Source organism: Protopterus annectens, chromosome 3.part1 (assembly GCF_019279795.1).
Source record: "Protopterus annectens isolate FY-2018-M chromosome 3.part1, PAN1.0, whole genome shotgun sequence".
Lineage (NCBI taxonomy): Eukaryota > Metazoa > Chordata > Ceratodontiformes > Protopteridae > Protopterus > Protopterus annectens.
Window position 1 is genome coordinate 1,399,463,742 of NC_056732.1, and position 20,859 is coordinate 1,399,484,600.

General features: G+C 42.7%; 1 protein-coding gene across 2 annotated transcripts in view; it reads left to right on the forward strand.

The window, feature by feature from the left end:
- Positions 1–20,859, forward strand: part of LOC122798485 (fibrillin-2-like) — a 1,115,712-nt gene that overhangs the window by 982,638 nt on the left and 112,215 nt on the right. The gene's annotated exons all lie outside the window — the stretch shown is intronic.

A 20,859-nucleotide genomic window follows, 5' to 3' on the forward strand; every position in this document is an offset into this window, starting at 1 on the left:
GCTATGGTAGTTCTAGCTTCAGGAGTTAGGAAAGATTTGATTCTGTAGAGAGAACCTAATTTTCTATTAGTTGCTTTTATGATAGAGTTGATATGAAAGTCAAATTTAAGTAGGTTGTCAATAGTAATACCCAGCAGCACTGATGATCAAACCTGAGCTCTGCAGCACTCTGTGTGTGGTCTAAGGTGTAGTAACTGCTTGTAACATTGTTACAAGCAGTTTGCTTCAGTTTAAAAGTAAAAACAAAAAATCATTTTTTTTTTAAGTAAAACCTAAGCATTGTAGTGGTCCATGCAAACAAGGGTAGTCCATCATCCTTGGGTGGTTGAAGTTTTTATATCTATGTCCTTCCCTTTTTCCCCAGCCAACTCATAAAGTGCAGGATCATCAGTGCTGCTGCAAATTCACAGATGAACTATTGGTGTGTTTCACAGTTTATATCAACGTTTAAGCCCGTGGTCTCCACCATGTGTCGAATTGCTGTTGAAAACCCTTTCATTCCCTAGGGGTGGGTGCACTAGAGAAATTTCTTATTCTTCTCTGGCTACTCCTCAGGAACTTGTCTTACTAATCAAACCCCAGCCTACTGTATATCAGTCCAGGCTCTATTTGTCTGCCCCACAATGTTGGCCCCTCATCATATACCTTATTCAAGTAACATCTGAGATCTCTGATTGCTTTTATTCAGATGTAACAGATGTGTTTTTAGATTAGTCTCTAAATTCAGTTGTAGCAGTGGGAAAAGTCACATATGTATAAGTATAGTGGTCATTCTCTGGGTTCATAAATACACTACAAGCTAAATATCTTAGTTTTTAGTAAATACTTTTGTTATAAAACATACAAAATATAAAATAAAATGCCATAGTACTGTAAAATGTATAGCTTCACAAGGCGAGACAAACTTGTCTGTATAGCAGTATGTAAAGACAGTGTGCTACAAATGTGTGTAATGATAGTTAAGCACAACTACATCCAGGATGATGGTATTATGGACTTTTAGAACCATTTCGCTGGTAAGAGACTATAACAAGTCAAGCCACTAGTGCCAAAGACAATGGAGAAACATTAAATGAAACTAAACTGCTATAAACTTTAAACTCCTCAGTCAAGGATTTAATTAATTTGATTGTCTAGTTTGCAAGCTGGAAGTACTTGATAGCAGGCATTGCTTTTGTATGTTTCAGTTTTTAGTGCTCTGTATAGAATGACCATTTCTTGAAATGGAGCACATATCCCCTGTTGCCTCTGAAGTCATGAGTTTATCTGCACCATAAGACCTGGAAGAGACCTTGACACTGTGCTACTGGATTGCAGCCCAAATGAAAAACTGTTTTGAGGTGTGTGTGTGTGTGTGTGTGTGTGTGTGTGTGTGTGTGTGTGTGTGTGTGTGTGTGTGTGTGTGTGTGTTTGTCACTTATTTAAAACAATGTCAATGTTCCTGTTCTGAGGACACTGAACATCATGTACGTGCATGAAGTTCCAGTTTCTGTTTCAAAGATAAAAAAAACAGCTTAATTGGCTGGGTACTTAGGTAACTACTAGACTAGCTGTCCTTCTATAGCATTTTAAGGCTAGCCAATTTCCCTTCAAAAGTGATAATCAAACTGTGTACCTTATATTTATAAATTAAGCACCTTAACAATTATGCCAACCCTAACTACATTTCCAAACAGCCCAGCCTTTTCACACGCACCCTGACAGAGTATAACGTACTTATACTTTATTACAGGCCCTCTTGCTATTTCTGGGTGTCAGCAATCAATTCTACTTCAGTGGCGTGCTAGTTTAACTGCTAGAAAAAGCAGTGTGCATCTGTTTCCAATTAGCACAGGATGCCACAGGTGACTGGTATATGAGGCAGTCCAAATAAAAGTTGAAGAAGTGTTATACATGGTCTTTGTTAGCGTAAGCATTTGAGGTGTGAGTGCTTTTAATTAAATCCTTATTTATTAAGTAATGTTGTTGTCACCTACACTAGTGGCATCAAGGGATAAAGGCCTTACTACAGCCCAAGTAACCAGAGTCTGACTAGTGGCTCAAGTATTTGGTGGTGCAGGCAGGAAGGATGGATATACTCATCATGGGGGGGAGGGTTATGGTCATTCTCAGCAACCTTGCAATGCTCCAGTAATGATAGGGCCTCAGCAGGACAGCAGAGGCCCAACATGATGCAGAGATCCTGTGCTGGGAGATGTGGGCATGGCAGCCCACGGGTCCTAATACAGGGGAATGGGAGAATTGTGCATGGCTGCCCAATCCTGTGATAAAAGCCCTTATCACATGTAGAGAGACCCTCATTTACAAGACAGCACCAGTGCCAGAATTAGGCAAAAATAAGAAAATTATATCATTGCTGTGATGCTGGCCAGTGTGGGCATAGACTACTGTCTTGGCTGCCTGAAGGCTGCCCCTCCCCCTCAACTGTCTGATTAAGGAGAGATTTGATGGTCATCAGACATGGAACAAAAACAATTTAAAAAAAGTTTGTAGTTTGTTATTATGCTGTTTGTTGATGGTGTTGTTTGACTTTACTCCTCTGTTCATCAGTACAACTAACAGCTAACCTGCAGAACGATATACAGTGGATATAAAAAGTTTACACACCCCTGCTAAAATGCCAGGTTTTTGTGATATAAAAAATGAGACCACAATAAATCATTTCAAAACTTTTCCCACCTTTAATGTGACCTATAACCTGAACAATTCAATTGAAAAACAAACAAATCTGTTAAGGGAAAAATACAAGAAATAAAAAATGCACAATATGCTGGTTGCATAAGTGTGCACACCCATAAACTAATACTTTGTTGTGTGTGCACACCCTTAATGTAATACTTTGTTGAAGCACCTTTTGATTTAATTACAGCATTCAGTCTTCTTGGGTAGGAGTTCATCAGCATGGCACATCTTGACTTGGCAATATTTGCCCACTGTTCTTTGCAAAACCATTCCAAATCTGTTAGATTGAGAGGACATCTCTTCTGCACAGCCCTTTTCAGGTCACCCCACAGATTTTCTATTGGATTTAGGTCTGGGTTCTGGCTGGGCCATTCTAAAACTTTAATTTTCTTCTGGTGAATCCATTCTTTTGTTGATTTGGATGTATGTTTGGGATCATTATCATGCTGAAAGATGAAATTCCTCTTCAGCTTCAGCTTTCTAGCAGATGCCTGAATGTTTTGGGCCAAAAGTGACTGGTATTTTGAACTGTTCATAATTCCCTCCACCTTGACTAAAGCCCCAGTTCCAGCTGAAGAAAAGCAACCCCAAAGCATGATACTGCCACCACCATGTTTCACCCTGGGGATGGTTTTCTTTTGGTGATGCGAAGTGTTGTTTTTGTGCCAAACTTACCTTTTAGAATTATGGCCAAAAAGTTCAGTCTTGGTCTCATCAGACCTTAACACATTTTCCCACATGCTTTTGGGAGACTTGCTCCAGGATTCATGAAGCCATTTTTTTTTCGTGCAGGAACGGTGTAGCCATTCCTGCATGGAATATAACTGCCGAGCGATCCAGCAAACAGCTGATGTGATGTGCACAAGCGTGCCTACACTGTTGCTGCATGGATATGGCTGCAGAATGCTAATTATCTCATTTGCTGGTGAAAACCATGCTAATGAGGTGTATTAGCAATTCACCAAGCAGCCAGGTATCCATGCAGGAACAGTGTTATTTGCAGAAATGTATTTAGTTACTAACCGAATACATTTCTGAAAATAACAAAACTGAGGCATGACAGCTTTCACAAAAGCATGTATTACAGTAGCTAGGCATGCCAATGAACAAATATATGGCCATTGGCATGGAAAACTGTTTCTTTTTTTATAAAAAATCAAACTTTTTTTTGGCTGATCTCGGACGTTTAAGCATAGGGCAGTGGTGGGCCAAAGGGATCGGGTGAAAAAAAAAGTGAAAATTCAATTTTAAGGGAAATCTGCATTTTGCCATTTTAGTCTATGGCATGCAGAATGAAAACAATACCAGGGAACAGTGGTTGTCAAGGGGAAAGGCTTTATGTAAGTGCAGTAACTATGGACTAAGGCAGTGGGGTATGCAAATGAGGGGAAATTTACCGAATCACAGAAATCTTCTACGTCCCACACTGCACCTAACCGTGTAGGTGCTCTAGCACAATGGTGTAACTAGGAGGAGCAACAGACATGAAAAGGGGATGTGTAAGGCATGTTGTAAGCACATTGGAGCCCTAAGGTGCAGAGATAAGCTTAGCTAAGCATAACTAAGCAAGGGGTATGTCTGAGGCTGTATTGTCTTATTCCATGAACTGAGGAGTGTGATGGCGGCCAGGGGAGGACCATTTCTTACTGTTTACATAAGCTAAATGGGTTTGAGCAGCATACATCCAGTCTAAAAAAAAAAAAAGCCGAAATAGAAGGATTATTTATATTTGGGCACCAGGTTTGCGTGACGCACATAGTAGCATAAAAAGTGAGGAAATGGGTGGGGGGAAAAGGAAAAAAATGAAAAATAGCAGAATTAAAGCAATCAAGTACAAATAACATAGCTGGCAGGTGGAATGCATCATAGTCAGCCAATCATACAGGTAGCATCTGTAGCACAACAGTATAAAGTATGGAAACACCTTACAGTCTGTTTTTTTTCCACAAACTCTGCACCATTGGTGTATATGTGCAGGGGAATTTTAACTGGAAAAATGTTAGGGGCTGCCATTGCTTTGATCCATCAGTATGTGCTAGAGGCTGATGGTGGAGAGGAGGATAATGCTGACAACCACCACAGACCAAGGAGGAGGAGGAAGAGTGTTCAGACCTAGGGTAACTTACCAGAGGCTACATGATCTGGAGATAGAGCGTTACATCGTGGACAGAGACATACTTCAGCAAATCACTGAGCAGTGCCAGCCTCAACTCAGAGCTAGAACCAACAGAGAGGAATCCATCCCAGTGTATGCAAAGATATGTTTAGCCTTAAGAATTTGAGCTACAGGTACTTTCCAAAGACCTACTGGGGACATCATGTGGGGTCTTACAGGCATCTGCATCCAGGGTACTCCACCAGTTCCTGGATGCCATGCTACCATATGCCAGTGAGCACATTTACTTCCCCCAACACCCGTGAGGAGAGGACCACCAATATGCGTCTCTTCCACCATGTAGCAGAATACACAGAGGTACTGAGTGCCATAGACTGCACGCACATCCACATCAAAGCACCAGCCGGTGAACAGGGTAGGGTCTACATAAACCACAAGAGATTTGCCTCCAGCAACTGCCAGGTCATGTGCAATGCTTGAATGTGTGTGCTGGCAACCTTGGAAGCTATCATGACTCCCACATCTGTCATTCGTCACAACTGTACCAGGCATTTGCCTGTGGGGGCATCCCATATGGCCATCTGGTGGGAGATGCTGGCTATGCACTGGAGCCATGGATGATGACACCCATCAGAAATACACACACACCCACACAAGAATGCCATAATGAGGCACACGCACAAATCAGGATCATTATAGAGTGTGTATATGGGATGCTCAAGTTACGGTTCCACTGCCTTGACATATCTGGTGGAGCCTTGCAGTACTTTCCTGCTACATTTGCACACATGTTCATAGTGTGTGCCATAGGTTCATAGGTAGGTACTAGACTATCTGCCCGAAGGCATTTATAAGCCTAGCTGGAATGAATTGGCTTTCACTGCCCCCTTAGATTAGTTCAAAGTGCCTCTGTCCAGCAGAGCCATTGAAGTGATCCCTGGGGTAAACTTTCTGTTTCCCATCCACTCGTCAAGGTTTCTCTTAAAGAGGGTTAGCGAGGACCTCTGCCTAATGTAGATTGGAATCTTGTTCCAGAGCATGGGAAGTCTCTGGGACAGGAATCTATCCCTCCAGCACATCCTATTTATTGTTGTGGTGAGGTTTAGATCCCGGGAGCATGTGGCTTGAGGGGATATGGTTTTCTTTAGGTGGAGCATGTCCATCAATTCTGGGTTGGACACGGCCTTGTATGTCAGGTAGAGATCACCTCTGAGTAGGCGGTATGCAACCGAGTACAGCTGGAGTTTCTTCAGTCAAGCTGCATAGAGCATCTGCTTGAGGCCAGTGATCCTCTTGGAGAGGAACTTCTGTGGTCTTTCCAGTTGTTCCAGGTGTCTTGTAAGGTACATCCCAAATGGGGGCATTGTACTCTATGATGGGTCTGATGAGTGATGCATAGAGGGGCCCAATGAACTCTTTCGATCTGGATGCAAACCCTTTTGTGATTAGGTGGGCCACATAGAAGGATTTTCTAACCACTTTGGCAATGTGATTATCAAAGGAGAGGTTACTGTCTACCTGGACCCCTGATCCCTTATTATGTCTTCTGTATTTAAGGAGCTACCACCTATGTGGTAGTTTGTGGGTACTTTGTTTTTTTTCCAAAGGGGATGACTATGCACTTTTTGGCATTTAGCTTGAGGCCATGGTTTTGACACCAGGTATCCGTCTCAGTGAGGCCCTTTTGGAGGATGTGTGTGTCAGCCGGAGAGTCAATTATAGCCCCTAGTTTGCAGTTGTCTGTGAACTTCATCAGCCATAATCCTCCTGTGCTTGCCTTTACCTCTGAGAAGTATATGCCAAAAGGGAGGGGTCCTAGGACTGAGCCCTGGGGAACGCCACCTGTAACCGGTTTAGAGTCAGACCTAGCTCCCACAACTCTTACCATGTGGGTTCTGTCCAGGATCCAGTTGGCAACCCATCTCATGATGTAGGGGTTTATGTTCAGGTTGGTGAGCTTATCTATAATACCTGAGTGGGGAATGGTGTCAAAGGCCTTTGCAAGGTCTAGGTAGGCTTTCTTTCTTTCCCTCGTCTATAGCCTTGGTAACTGTCTCAAAGAAGTCCACCAGGTTTAGGAGGCATGATCTCCCCTTAACAAAACCAAACTGGGTAGGGTCCAGTGTTTGGAGGTTTCCTTTGTCTCTGCTAATGAGATCCATGATAATGCGTTCCATGGCTTTGCAGACCAAGCTGGTCAGGCTTATAGGGCAATAGTTCCCAGGGTCCGTTGTGGCTCCACCTTTGTGAAGTGGAATAGCTGTTGCTATGTGCCACTCTGTGGGCACATAGCCTATGGAGAGGCTGAGTTTAAACAGTGTGTTTAGGTAAGGGGTTTGTTCATCTTTGAGCTCATGTAAGATGGAGCCTGGGACACCGTCCGGTCCCATTGATGCTGTGTTTTTGGCTTTGGAGAGGGCTGTTTTAACCTGAGTAACTGTGATTTCATGGGCACTACATTCTTCTGGTATAGTTATGGGCCCTTATAGGGATGAAGTTTGCACTGAACTTGTCTGCTATAGGGATGAAGTTTGCACTGAACTTGTCTGCTAGGATATTGGCGATATCGGTCGGTTCAGTGTATTTTGTGCCATTCTACACTAACTCCGAGCTGATCTGAGAATTGCCACTTAGATTCTTGACATAGCTAAAGAATGCCTTGTGGTTATCTTTGGAGTCCATGGCAATTTTTCTTTCGAAGCTAGCCTTGGATGATTTTATGAGGGAACGTAGTTTCTTTCTGATACTGATTAGGGATGTCTTCCCTTCTTGGGATTTTGCTCTTTTCTGTACTAGTTTCCTCCTTCTATTGTATAACTTGTTTATGGCAGGGGTCCACCAGACTGGTTTCCTTTTCTTGGAGGAGTGAATCTTGGTTTTGTTTGGGATAGCATGATCAATGCATTTTTGTAGGTGCCCATAGAGTGCATTAGTAAAGGATTTTGCAGCTTGGACAATGTTATCCTTTAGCATGGTGGCTTTGAAGCTTCCCACCTCGATCTTAAGTAACATGAAGTTTACTTTTGAAAAGTTTTTCACGGTGGTTTCTTTGACCGGGGGTGGTGGCGGAATGTGGATATCCAGAGTGATTAGTTTATGGTCAGATCTAACCAGCGAGGAGTTGACCTCCGGTGTGGAACACCAGTTGCCCATGTTGGTGATGTCCAGGTCCAATATGTTGTCACCTCTGGTGGGGGTGTTGGCCAGTTGATACAGGGCATTTGAGTTTATAAATTCTAGGAAATGTTGGGCAAGGGAGTTCATACTTGAGTAGTTCTCCCAGTTAATGTTTGGATAATTGAAATCACCCAATATCAGGGTGTTTGGTATGACCTTTATGTTTCCCAGTGTTTCCAGGAATGGGGAGTGGGAGTCTTGGGACATGGTGGGTGATCTGTAGCAAGCTATAATTTGAATAGCAGTTTTGCCTGTTGTTAGTTGCACGTGAATGATCTCTGAAGCATCGAGCTGTGCCTCTAACCTGGAGGTGTGAGTATCCTTGATGAATATGGATACTCCTCCGCCTTTTGTATTTCGGTCCAGGTTTTGTGGCTGAAATGTATAGTATGAGTTGTAGCCTGGTAGTGCTGGGGTGCTCTCTGGAGCCTTAAACCAGGTTTCTCTTACTGCCTCAAGTGTGTGCATTTTGAGGTTTAGACTTCTGGCATTGAGCAGCATTACCCTCAGTTTTTTTTACTTGTGCTATTTACTGCAGTGGGTTTGTCTTTTGAGCCTTGCCTAAAAAAGGTAATATGGGGGTGGAAACAGCCTTGGCCAGTATTCGAAAGCCTAAGGGTGACAGGTGCAAGCCATCTCTTGTGAAGCAGCATGCCTTGTCGAGCATGTCATCCCAGGCTGACAGACACTGGGACCCTTTGAATAACAAGCAGATAAAAAGGGCATAGCAAAATAAATTTAAAATGGGTGGCGAAAGCCAAACACATTCTGGCTAGGCTTATAAATGCCCTAGGGCAGATAGCCTAGTATGAACCTATGAACCTATAAACCTATAAATCCAAGGTGCTGCAATATAATGACAAATAAGAACACAAAATGTAGAGAAAAACTCCTTTATGACAACAATAGCAAAGCTTTCGTGTTACTACCCTTCTTCAATACTAATACAAAAAATTCAAAAAACAAATCAAATTTAAATGAGTCCACACAGTCACATGACAAGCAGCCCAAAAGTCATATGACCAACATACAATATGCAAATATAGAAATAAAATAAAATCTATGCATGTGAAATTCTATACAAATGAAACATGTTAAAATACATAATAATATAAAACCAAAATATTATGCATATATAACCAAGTGCTAGATAAAAAACGCACAAAAATCTAACAACATAACTTGGTCTGTTGCAATTTAACAAGAACCGGTTTGAGTGTAACAGCGGAATTCAGACCTGCTAACAACCTTATTATCCATACGCATTTGGTCAAGCGTATTATTGAAAAAATTGGGTTGTCTTGATGGCATCTGCAGATGTAAGGGCTGTCTTGGGTGACAGACCCTATTTTTCATATAGGAATATGAGAACATTAAAAAGTAAATTATGCTACAAGGATTTCAATGGGGGATATATCCATCGGTCCTCCCTTAGATCTAGTACTTTTTGTTGCATAAATTGTACATGTTGTACTGACATTTTAAGTACTAATAGCAATATTTTTTACATCCAACATCTGATAAAGTTTACAAGTTTAATCTCTCAGCTACTTGTGTCAGTAATAACGTGATTTATTTAGAAACTTGTGTTGCATGTACCCCCTTCTATGTGGGGAAGAAAACCAGAAAGTTAAAAGAACGTATAATTGAACATAAATTGGAAATTAGGAGAACAAATGAAAAGAATGCCTTGTACAAACATTTTAGTGTACATGGCTCTAATCACAATTTTAAGTTTAGGGTGATAGATATTCTCTTTACATCCTTGAGAGGTGGAGATGTTAATAATTTGTTGGAGGTTAAAGAATACGAATGGATACTAAGGTTAGCAGCTGACCATTCGCCAGGTCTGAATTCCGCTGTTACACTCAAACCGGTTTTTGTTAAATTGCAACGAACCAGGTTATGTTGTTAGATTTTTGTGCGTTTTTTATCTAGCACTTGGTTATATATGCATAATGTTTTGGTTTTATATTATTATGTATTTTAACATGTTTCATTTGCATAGAATTTCACATGTATAGATTTTATTTTATTTCTATATTTGTATATTGTATGTTGGTCATATGACTTTTGGGCTGCTTGTCATGTGACTGTGTGGACTCTTATTTAAATTCAATTGGGTTTTTGAATTTTTTTGTATTAGTATTGAAGAAGGGTAGTAACCCGAAAGCTTTGTTACTGTTGTCATAAAGGAGTTTTTCTCGACATTTTGTGTTCTTATTTCCCCTTTGAATGACACCAGAAACTTAGCCAGTTGTTGAAATTGATCATTTTTTCTCTATACCGTGGTATCATTCTTGCTGAAGGCAGGATGCTACTCAGGGTCGTACCGGCCTGGGCTACATGATCAGAGAACTCCTCCATGTCTCTTTTCATGTAGTCCAGGGAGGTATGGCTCAGGTCATTCACACCAACATGGACAATGACAGAGTCAAATTTGTACTTGTTCTGGAGTGACCTGAGTGCTTGTGTTATGTGGCGGATCGTGGCACCCGACAGGCAGCTAACAGTAACCTTCTCCTTGTTCAGCCTAGTGAGTGGGACGTCAGTGTGCCTGACTATAGAGTCACCTATTACTAGTGTGTTGGGTATGTTATTTGTGAAGTATGTATTTCATGGTTTGTGTTGGGGGGTGGAGGTTGCTTGGATGTCTGTTTTGCAGGTTTCTGTTGCTTTTGCAGATTTTTATTTAGAGCCTCAGAGTATGTTTTTGTGTATTTATATGTGTCATTTGCCCGTGCTGGTTTCATAGGTCTATGTGAGACTGGTGGTGTAATGCAAGTAATTCCCTTCTCCTCATGACTTCCTGGTCCAGTCTTGGATTGAGAGAGCTTAGCCTCATGTTTGGCTGTATAACTGCATCTCTCGCATGTATTAGTGTTTGGTGGAAGGAGGAGAGGGTTGTCTGTGTACATGAGGCAATTGTAACATTGCCTCAAAATGCCCAGATTCACCAGTTGGACTGGAGAGAACACCTGAAACTGCCCTTTGGACATGCCTGGATAGGTACAGTGAACTGTTTTACTGATTGGCTGGTAAGGTCGAATAGAGAGCCTTGTCCTTCTTTACAGTATGGAGGGGGGGGGGGTCTAGTGCTAAGGTTTATTAGTGCATGCTGTGAGTTTTGGGCAAGTGCCGGGATGAGAAGTGAATGATTTGAGTGCGTAAGTTGAAAGTTTGTCTAGTTCCAAGGGAAAAATTGAAAGTAGACTTTGTGGAGCCGGGAATAGTTATACCCTAGCTAACCAGTGCTGCCCGGTGTGCAAAACTGTGCAAATGTGGGTTTTATAGCAGGGAAATGAAAGAGATAGAAATTAGCCCAAAATGGTCAATAAACTACTAATTTCTGGGCTGAAACCACTCCTCTAGGGACAGATAGGCTGCTCAAAGCTCCCTCCCTCACAGTGAACAGAGAAACTTCCTTCTATCCAAGTAAGGTATGGGCAAACACAGAAACTTGTAACTCAGCCTTGAATTCAGCACTAACCTGAAAACTGGACTAAACTAGCTTAGAAAGGCAGGAAAACAAGTATGTTTTTTTTTTGTTTGTTTTTTTGTTTGTTTTTTTTTTTCAGAAAATAAAGCAGATACAATCAAAAAAACACTTTAAATGCACAGAAATGGCTATCACACTTGAGTGTGTAGCCTACAACAGTTAAACAGGTAATTTAAACACAAAAACGACTTTGTTAAAGTGCAGGCAGTAAAATAAGTACAATATGTAGCTGAAACAAGCTTTTTAAGTCACAGAAACTCTAGAAAATCTGCGTTTTAGGCGGAATTAGCTAAAGGCAGCAAGAAAATGCAGAAAAATGATACTTAATCACTCCAAAGTCTCTCTTTTGTCTCTACTGCTGTAGAACTATGCAGGACACCAGGCAGGAGCTTTCTGAACTGTATACTCTATGCTGCACAATATGATCCTGCAGAAACAGCTGCAGCAGGAACAGCACAGGGAAGGGCCACTCAGTCCACCACCATTGCCAAGGTCCCCACAGGCACAGAGGACTTACAGGAGGAGGCCCCTGAGCCTGCTTCCATAGGCAGATGGAGGCATGCCCAGTATGTTCAGGCCTTGGCAAAGAGGCAATGCATAGCGCACACGCTGACACTGTAGGGACCCCAGGGACTGACACCTCTCTCTGACTCGCACACACTCAGTAAAATGGATAACACACACATCACATTACCTGTAACTTACCATGTATAGGCAGTGTACTGTGTGCATCCAACATAGGCGGCCCTCAAGCACCGTCCTCACAACTGCCACAAGCACAAGGTAAGTCCGTCTTCTTAACAATAAATTAATGGAATAGTATGTTCTGCTAGCATATCTATGGTAATGCTGCATGCATGCAAGGGAATGGGGTGGCCTACTGGGATAGCAGTACAATACTGAGAGCTATGTGGGACACCAGGAAATGTCTGGCCAAAACTGGTGTCCGCACACTGTGCAGTAGTACCCAAGGTGGCAAATTCCACTGCAGTATGCGTGGGGACAACTATCTGGAGGGTCATAGGTCACAAGCATGGATGTCAGGGAGGGGGGCCCATAACCACCCCTCACACCCACACAGCAAGTTAGCTGTAGAAAACTACAGATAAATGTCTATTAAAGGCACACAAATGGTGGCAATGCTGAATTAACCCCCTACAGACTCACACAGTGATAGAGGATATTAGAACATTTAGGGGACATAAGAAATTATAACAATAGAAGTCCGCTGGGCGAACATTTTTGCAGGTTTCATGGAAGGAACAATAGTGCATTCTTTTTTAGTATACTTACTAGTCCCTTTAACATGAGAGGTGGTGATTTAAAGTATAAGTTACATGGTTTAGAAAGCAGATTAATTTTAAATTATGGTACTTTATATCCTAAAGGACTAAATTTTGAAGCAAATATTACCATATGACTTATTCTATTCATAATATTGAAATGTTATGATTATATGTTTAAGAGAAATAAATAGGCTGAGTATTGTCATAGGCTTCTGGTGTATTTAAATAGCAATTTTAAAAAAATGCTTCAAAAGTTTTTTACTTAGGATATAATTGATTTATTGAATAATTGTATAAATGAATGATTGATGGAATTGCTTTTTTTGATGGTTCACTTGGTATAAAAAAGGTTATGTGCATCATGTTAAGTATCCTTAAAGGTGAAAGGCCGAGGTACCAGATGCTTGTTTGGTACTAATAAACCTTTGAACACCGTCTGTGTTTTTGTTTTTTTACTTTATTTCATTTTGCTAGTTTTTATTTTTTGCGATTCACACAGTGATAGCACAGCAGGGTCCACAGTTGCGTTAAGGCTATGGAGGGTAAAAAGTCTGAAACTCAAATATATGCCAGTACAATCTGACCTAGGCTCTTTACTGATATGCCTCTAGTCCCCAAGACAGGGCACAATAGTATGGTAAATGGAACCAAAATGTGAAGCAAATATCAGCACAGTCTGTGCAAATGTGGTCAGTTGACAGGTGTGCCCCCCCCCATATACCCCCACAAATGCAGTAACATGTATGTTTGTAGGGAAATAGCAGCATAGCACACATTGGCAGGGCTGTACCAATACAAATGAAAACATGTTGCCTGTCCACAATATGCAGGCATAGATGAGCTATGTGTATGTGTGGTTAATACTGTCTGGATCTGGAGAGCACATTCTCCTGGCAGTTGTCTCGTAATGCCCTGGGTACAATGCTGCCTTTGATAGGGCCATGTGCAGATAACTGTGGTGCCAACTGTTATGCATGTCAGTGACACCCACTGCTCTGCCACTGACATACCTGGAAGTCACAGTGCTATGTGGAATATACTACACATTAGTGACATCTTGAAGGATGTGTAACAGAGGTGCCAAGGCTTTGTGAATATACGTGCTTTGTCGTACTGTTGCCAGCGGTCATTCTCAATAATCCTTTTTTCTTATGTTTGGTTTTACATATAATGGACTTGCCTGTACAGTTGAATGCACTGTGTACCCACACCCATAACTCCCAACCTCTGACTGCCAGATGTCTGGAGAAGGGCAGAAATAAAAGTGGAACAAAGGCACAATGATAGGCATGTGTTGTAAATATCACCATTACTTACTGAGAAAGTTGGTAGGGTGAGGGGTTTGTAGTAGCGGGAATTGTCTGAAGGTTATGTATTCTGAAACAGTAACGTCTGTATTATTTTGTAACATCACACTTCAATTATATGTAACTAACTTACGATAAAAACACAAGTTTACGTCAAAAGGATGAAACCACTAGCCAAACACCTGGACAACCTGCCAAAAAATGTAAAGGTCAGAGGTATGCCCATACAAGGATATGACATCTCAGGTTAGAAAGATAACACACAAGCAAAAGATCTCCAACCATTAAATCACCAGGTTACTCGACTGTTTACACAGCCATGTGTCATTACTACACTGGCTGTAGCCACACCTCACAAATGGCCTTGTTGGGCAAGAATTTACATGGCTGCCCTCATAATATTAGTCTATGGATCATACAACTAGTATTCCTCTGGTAAAGCACTGTGATGATCTGAGGATGTCTGGCACTAGGTAATGACACAATACATTGCAGTTTCAGACTACAGATATGTCAGAAAATGTCTGCTAAACAAAACAAGTACCCTGAGGAAAGTCCTGTGTACTCCTGAGAACAAGTACCCTGAGGAAAGTCCTGTGTACTCCTGAGAGGTATGGCTATAGCACACAAAACCCTGGACTGGAGTACACCTATCTCTGGAATGTAGTCCCACACTAACTATAGAAGGTCACACGGGGCATACTCCTACACTTAGAGAATCAAAGGACATGTTGGAACCCACATCGGAATATATGACTGTATTGTGTATATATGTCCATGCATACAGACAGATATGTACACCTCAACTGTCCCCACACACATACATCAGACAGGATTACCCTCAGCCAGCTGTAAGTGGCCCATATGTGATATATCTGCATCTGTTATGAGAGATATACACACACACATTTATATAGGCAACAGATAACATATGTCAAGCATACACACACATAGATGTGGGGAACTGAGAGACGCAGGGGGACACAGAGTGAGTCACACACATTGATACCCTGAATGGCATACAGTGATGTCCTGCTGTGGACAGTGGCATACCAGTTGTAAACAGTTGCATGTGCAAGCATAAAAGGTGAACCCCATTGTGTAACAGTACTAAGGCTGGGTTTATAATATCACATTTTGTGTGTGTGTGTGTGTGTGTGTGTGTGTGTGTGTGTGTGTGTGTGTGTGTGTGTGTGTGTGTGTGTGTGTGTGTGTGTGTGTGTGTGTGACAGTTGTGTATGTGAGAGTGAGGGAGTGTGTGTTTGTAGGTGAAAAAGTTTTAGGCCATTCCCACCCACAACACTTCCCAGTGCCACTTTATCACTCCTGCTGATGTCATTCCCCTTATCGGCACCTTTGGCCAGTTGTCAGTCCAGTAAGCTCTGTAGCATGTCTGATAACTGCATAACACTACAGTACAAATCACTAGCTGGACAAGAGTTGTAATCTCAGATCTGGCAAATGAGTGTGTGTATGTTAGTAAGAAGACATATTTTGATAAATCTCTCACTCACTACCCTAATTTATCACTCCTGCTGATATCATTCCCCTTATCAGCACCTTTGGCCAGTTGTCATCCCAGTAAGCTCTGTAGCGCATGTGATAACTGTATGACACTATAGTACAAATAACTAGATAGGCAGGGGTTCTACTCTCAGATCTGGCAAATGTGTGTTTGGGTGTGTAAGTGTGTAAGTTTGTAGGAAGAAGTATTTTGATAAGTTTCCCACCCACTGGCCTACTTTGTCAACCATGCCGATGTCACTCCCCTTATAGGTTCATATGTGTGTACTGGGCTAATGGCCCTGGAGCAGTTACAAGCCTAGCCCATATAAGTGCCCTACCATTGTGCCACCCAACGTTAGTTCCCAGTGCCTCCATCAAGTAGAACTAATGGAGTGATCCCTGGGGAGAACATTCTGTTACCCATCCACTCATCAATATCTCTCTGGAACAGGGTCATCTAGGTGCTTTGCTTGACATGTATGGAAAATCTATTCCAGGGCATGCGCAGTCTCTGGATGAGGAACCTGTCCATCCAACATGTTGTGTTGATTGTGGTAATGAGGTCGAGGTCCCTGCAGTGTGTGGTACAGAGAGATTGGGATGTCTTTAGATGTATCATTTCTAAAAAAGCTGGGTCAGACGTGGCTTTGCAAGTCAAGCAGAGATCGCCTTTAAGTAGGTGATATGAGACAGAGAATAGCTGGAATCTTTTGAGTCTGTCTGTGTAGGACATGTGTTTAATGCCTAGGATCCTCATTGTGAGGTACATCTGTGGCCTCTCCAGCAGTTGCAGGTGTCTAGTGAGGTACATGCCAAATGAGCCATTATACTTGATGATTGGTCTAATGAAAGAGTATACAGAGACTATGACCTCTTTCTTCCTGGATGCAAAACCGTTGGTAATGAGATATGCCACATAGAAGGATTTCCTGACCACAATGGCAATGTGGTGGTTAAAGGAGAAGTAGCTGTCAACCTGTGTCCCCACATCTCTTATAATGTCTACAATGTTCAGTGGGCTCCCATCGATGTGGTACTTAGTGGAAACTGAGATTTTACCAAAGGGGCTGATGATGCATTTTGTGGTGTTACGCTTCAGGCCAAAGTTTCCACACCAGTCAATGGTCTCAGTGAGGCCATTCTGTAGGATGGCTGCATCACTTGTGGAATTAATGATGGCTCCCAACTTGCAGTTGTCTGAACTTGATCAGCCAGAGTTCCTTTGTGTTGGCCTGGACTACTGAGAAGTAGCTGCTGAACAGGAGAGCACCCAGGAGTGGTCCCTGTGGGATTCTACTCATGACTGGCTGGCAGTCTGACTTGGAGCTCACTGCTTTCACACTGTGTTCTATCTGTGAGCCGATTTTCAACCCCCCCCCCAATGATATAGGGGTTGATGCCTAGTTTGGTGGGTTCATCAATAATTCCTGACTGAGGAATGATATCAAGAGCCTTGCTCAGATTGATGTAGGTTGTATGCAGTGCCTTACTGTCATACACAGCCCTGGTGACTGACTCAAGGAAGTCAACCAGGTTGAGCAAGCATGATCTCCCTTCATAAAGCCAAACTGTGTGGGGTCCAGAGTTAGGAGATTACCTATATGTTTGTTGATCAGGTCCCTGATGCGCTACATAGCTGCACATGTCAGACTCATCAGGCTAATGGGCTGATAATTCCCACGGTCTGTAGTTGCCACACCTTTATGGAGAGGGGGAGAAGGATGACTGTAGCAGTGCACCATTTGGGAGGGACAAAGCCTGAGGTGAGGCTGTGACCGAACAGGGCACACAGATGTGGTGCCAGGTATCTTTGTAGTTCATGTAGAACACAGCCAGGGATCATTTTGGGTCTCATGGAAGCTGTATTCTTGCCTGTGGATAATGCAGGTGTAACCTGGGTAGCAGTAATCATGGGTGCCTAGCATTCTTCTGTCATTCTGATTGTTCCCCTAGGGGGGAGAGGGGTAAAACTGGCATTGAATGTGTTGGCAAGAATGTTGGCAATATTTGTTGGCTCAGTATAGGAGGTAGCATTGTGTAGTAACTCAGAGCACTTCTGGGTATTGCCGTGGAGGTTCTCAATATAATTATCAAATGGTTTGTGATTGTTGTCAGTGTCTGGTGCAATTCTGCCATCATAGCTGGCTTTAGATTATTTCAGGAGGGATCTCAAGTTATTGTTGAGGCTAATAAGAGAGTTTACTACTCTTGGGACTCCACCTTTTTCTGCAACAGTTTCTTATTTCTGTTGTACAGGTTATTAATGGCAAGGGACCACCAGAGATTGGCCACCAGTGTTTGGAGGAGAGTGTCATGGATGTTCATTGTGTTACCCTGCTGCAGTCATCACACTTGGGTTATCCTGTCGTCAGGCGGTCCCGCAGTCGGCCGGATTTCCAAAGTCTTGGTCCGACATCGGTTGCTGTCACCTCATCCCTGACATCAGTGCACCAGGGGTATATATATTGCAACCAACGCCATTTTCTTCAGTCTTTCTTGCCGCACGGTGCCCGAAGCAGAAGCAGTTCGCAAGTGCCGGTCGGCCGACTCCTGAGATTTTCAAATTCGAATTTCAGACCAAAGTCTTCTATAAAGCTAAGTACCCTGTTGGGGAAACTTTTCTTGCCTCAGACCGATGTCAGAAAAAATTTTTTGTGGGAAGCAAATACCTCATAAGGATTTTCATTCTTATTGCATACCTTGCCTAGGCCCTGATCACGACGTCACTTCTTGTCGTTTTTGTTCTAGATTTAATAAACGTACTATTAAAAGACGATTTGCTTTCGCACAACACTTTTTTGGTAGAAAATTTAACTATAACATGCCGTCAGAGCTACCGACTACCGGCGTGCACAAAAAGCGCAGGGACAAGGACCGACAGCCCAGGCCTAAGCCCGATTCCGAGGCCTCAGTTGATCCAGTCTCCGGTTCTCCGGTTATCAGTGAGGCTCCAACGCAGCCTCTGACTACCGCAGTTCTGGAACCCGAGACCGTTACAGATATTTTGACCGAATGTACTAGGCCAACGCAGCCTTTTACTTCAGGCCCTTCCGACTATCTACCTTCCAAGGACGTCGGTACTTCTGAAACGCCATCGGTTTCTGAAGGTGTTTTCAGGCCGACAACTCTTACAGTCAAAACGTTTTCCAAGTCGAAGACTCCTTCTAAATCGAAAAAGGCTTCATTCACTTCAGTCTCCTGTTCAAGACCCTATGCCTAAGAAACAGATGCTCAAAATGGCTGAAGATTTGATTTCTCTTATCAGGGGTTCACAGCCTCCTCCAGACAAAAGGCCTAGACAAGAGGAAGATTCTGCTTCCTCTGAACAACTGTCTATTTCTTCGGATTCCTCTGAGGACCAAGACTATTCCTTCTCTCCTTATGAAGATTCTGATGCTGAGGACTTCATTCCCTCAGCTTCCCCTTCCAGAAGATTACTCTTTTAGGGAAACTTTACACACTATGAGGGAACATTTTCACTGGGAAGGTCAGGATTACTCTGATTCCAAGAAAAGGCTTAGAGAGTTTCTTTTACTCCCCCAACACAGACCTCTAGCCATCCCTCCTGTTTTAGACATTGTGGATGATGTCTATTTAGAATCCAGTTTCAACCTTGACTCTCTACCTCCTGCCCCGGCCAAGCCTGACAGATACTACAGAGTACCTGATTCCCACAAATTCCTTTACAAAAGCCCAGTAGCTGACCCAGAGACTATCTCCCATGGTCCCAAGGGGGCTAAGGCTTCCATGGCTAAAAATCCAGTACCTTCTGAAAGGGATTCAAGAGCACTAGACAGATGGGGAAAAAGGTTTACACCTCAGCCACTTTAGCTATGAGAGCACTAAACTGTCAATTCCATATGCTTAAGTATCAGCAATTTCTGATCTCTCAGTTAAAACAAAAGATAACCACCCTACCTCAACAATCTGAAATGAAAGAAGTACAGGATTTGTTGCACGCCACCGAGCAGGTGGGCAAACATACCTTACAATGTGGGTTTGATTCTTTAGAGGCCTCCTGCAGAGCAGCTGTCACTGGATCAGTTATACGTAGGCATGCCTGGTTAAAGGAACAAAGTCTGCCTGATCATGTTAAAGCAAAACTACTGGATGCTCCCTTACAGCAGGATGTACTTTTTGGTGTTAAAGCAGAAGAAGTTTTAAAGAAAATGGAAGATAAGGCGAAATCAATGCAGACAGTCAAAGATTTCCTACAAGTACAACCCCCTCGCTTCAGCAGAAACTGGCCAACAAAAGTGGTCCTTTCCAGCCACTGACAGGCCTCAGAGGGGTAAATACAGGTGCCCAAGGGGCAGAGGACAACCACAAGCTCAGTATAAGCCTCGCCAATGGGGCACTCCAACCCAGAAGGGAGGAGAAGACAGGTCTCAACCCACCAGAAGGCAAACTCAATGACTTGTACCTCAGCTGGCCAAACAAAGCTCTTTTGTCAGCCCCCTTGGGGGGAAACTAGCACTATTTGCAGGCAACTGGCACATGGTCACAAAGGACAAATGGGTCCTAGACATAAATTTATGAGGATACAGATTCCACTTTCACACCTTGCCAATAAAAAGAGGAATGCCAAACCTGCCACAAAATCAAAGGGCAGAGGCTCAAAAACAAATTACAGCTTTCATGGCCATGAGAGCCATTCAAAGGGTACCAACTCAAGAGCAAGGCCAAGGATTTTACTCAAGACTCTTCCTAGTACCCAGAAAAGAAAATGCTTGGAGACCAATTCTGGACCTTTCAATTCTAAACACTTACTTACAAGTTCCCAAATTCAAGATGCTAATACTACAGCAGCTACTTCCCATGTTGGGCAAAGAAGCATGGCTGGTAACATTGGACCTCAAGGAGGCATACCTGCATGTCCCTATCAGACAAAGTTGCAGAAGATAGCTCCGTTTCATTGCAGGTTCAACCCATTATCAATTCTCTGCACTGCCCTTTGGCTTATCTACTGCGCCCAGAGTATTCACAAAATGCCTGGCACCAGTAATTGCATACTGCAGACAAAGAGGAATTCAAATATATCCATATCTGGACGACTGCCTCGTCCAAGCAAAAAGAAAAGACATTCTCTTACAGCATCTGGCTTTTGTGAAGCATCTAATAAATTGTCTGGGGTACACAGTAAACGAAAAGAAGTCAAAACTAGTACCCTCACAAAAAATGACATTCCTGGGTGCCAGCTTGGACACAATGGCCCAGAAGGCTTATCTTACACCAGACAAGCAATTACAACTGACTCAATATTTCAAGACAATGGCAACAAAGACC